Source organism: Asparagus officinalis, chromosome 1 (genome assembly GCF_001876935.1).
Source record: "Asparagus officinalis chromosome 1, Aspof.V1, whole genome shotgun sequence".
NCBI classification, from domain to species: Eukaryota; Viridiplantae; Streptophyta; class Magnoliopsida; order Asparagales; family Asparagaceae; genus Asparagus; species Asparagus officinalis.
The window spans coordinates 62,428,050-62,430,442 of record NC_033794.1 but is presented as its reverse complement, the minus strand read 5'-3'; positions in this window follow the sequence as shown (position 1 = coordinate 62,430,442).

Below are 2,393 nucleotides of genomic sequence, written 5' to 3'. Positions count from 1 at the left end.
CCCCCAGCCCCCCCGCCCCCCCGCCTCTCTTCCCCCGTTGGCCACCTCAGCACCCACAGCCCCTCATCATCGCAGCCACCTCCCCTTGGTCGCAATTTCTTAGCTATCAATGAGTTTGATTTTCCTTTACCGATTATCGTTTAAATCGAGCTAGTCATACTATTCCCCTTAGTATGATGAGTTGTCAAGAAGTTTTTTTTAGACTTAATGCTAAAATTTATTCTCCACCCTTAGCCATTCGAGACGTTAGGTTAAGTTAATTACAATTGTTGAGCTGTAATTGGGTTAGGCCATGTCGTTAAATATAACAACTTGGACCAAAAATGAGTGACCGCTTGTGTAAGTGATTGTTCGAGGGTCCAAATAACGACTCATCGTTTGGTAGGTCATTACTCAGGAATGGTCAATCAATAGGGCACATCGCTTGGTAGGCCATTATCGACGAACAACGTTATTTGTAGGAATGACAATGTTAGAGTAATTAGATCATTCAGGGATGTATGAGTGTGATGACTGATTAGAATAGTAGCACATTGCATTGTAGGCTACTATCATCGATTGTTGTATGGATATATAGAATGCCCGAAATAGATCAAATCGTTTAGGGACGTAGGAGTATGACGATTGATCAGAAAACATTATTTGCAAGAATGACAAAGTTGACTATCAGAGGTAATGATTAATGTGATAGCTTTGTGGACCTACCATCCTATTAGAGAAGATTTGTGGGGGGTTTGTCAAAGGTTTAGTGTTAACGTCATGGGATTGTCGCGATCGGAGCGACTTTAAGGACTTACCATCCTATTAAAGAGGATTGGTAAGATGATTTATCAGAGGTGTAATATTAACATGATAGTGAGAGTAGACCCATCGTCCTGTTGGAGAGGATCGACTGGAAAATTTTGGAGGAAATCATTTATCAGAAATGACTGTTAACTTGATAATTTTAAAGACCCACATTCCTATTGAAAAGGATTGGTGAGGAAATTAGTTATCAGATGTGACTGTTAATGTGATAACCTTGTGGGAGTTCATGGAAGACTACGGGTAGTACTTCTTTAAAATTTTGTCATTAATAGGCATCATGATCTTATCTCTGTTTGGTTTGACAAGGCGATAAGTGAAAGCACCCTATTGCCACTAGGAAAGAACCCTAGAGGGGGGTGAATAGGGTTTATGCTAATCTAATCCGATTTATGCCAAATTAAAACTAATTGATAAATATTCTAGCAAGAATGATACGCAATAAGATATATATGCAAGGATAACCAATATAAACAAGGGTGAAACAAGATAAACAAATACAAATGATATAGTGGATGAATTATACAAAAGAGAATGGCGAAAGAGATAAACTAAATATAAGTGCACAAGCCAAACTCAAACACAATCATTTGATCACGGAGTTCGGTCCCCACGACCTACGTCTCCGCTCCTCACCTCGAGGAGATCTCCACTATAAAACTAGGTTTTCTACGCTCATCCGAACAACATTTACACCTCACAATCGGTTTTTTAGTTCACCGAAAACTTTACAATCTCAAACTCTTGTAATCATACTTTACACCCTCTAAGTGTTGGCCTCTAGTCCATGTCTCCCTCAAGTGTTAGGAATTACAACCTACCTCTAGGCATTACCATATACCCCATTCCTCTTGGGACGATCCCGTCTCTCACCACACACTTCTCTCGAGAGAGTGTATTACAAAGTGTAACTTCACAATTAAAGCTCGAATACAATAAGATTTATTCTCTACAATAGATGAGAACTCAATGTAGGCTAACACTTAATTGTTACAACTCTCACAACCCCAATAATACTATATATGAAAATACTTAAGCTCAAGTGGGCGTGTGTAAATAATGAGTGAAATCAAAACTAAACTCAAATATGAAATCTAGCTTAAAACAATATTAATCAAACAATTATATAAATGTAAAGCTAGAGTTTGAGTTTAGAAAACTTCTCCAATGAATAACAAGAGAGAGAGAGAGAGAGAGAGAGAGAGAGATGAGTTAAAGCTCAAACACTAAAGGATGATCTCTTCTAGCTCTTGTGAAAATTGCTTCACAAACTTGAAACTCAAAACTCAAACTTGAAGAAAACACTAAACACCCTTTAAACTTGTTACACCTCTTTTAAAACTTTTCTTAATTAGCCTCAGAAGGATGAGGGCATGGGGTACATATAGGCTCATGAAACAACCCCAAAAACCAAGAGAAAACATCACAAAAAGAAAATAACGGAAACTAAAAATTTGGAAAAACTAACCGTTATCATGTCATCGGTCGACTGATATGTCGACTGATGACCTCATCAGTTGACAGGTCACTCGACCAGAATAAAAACAGACAGTTTTAGAGTTCTAGAATTTTACGTATCTGGCTTTGTA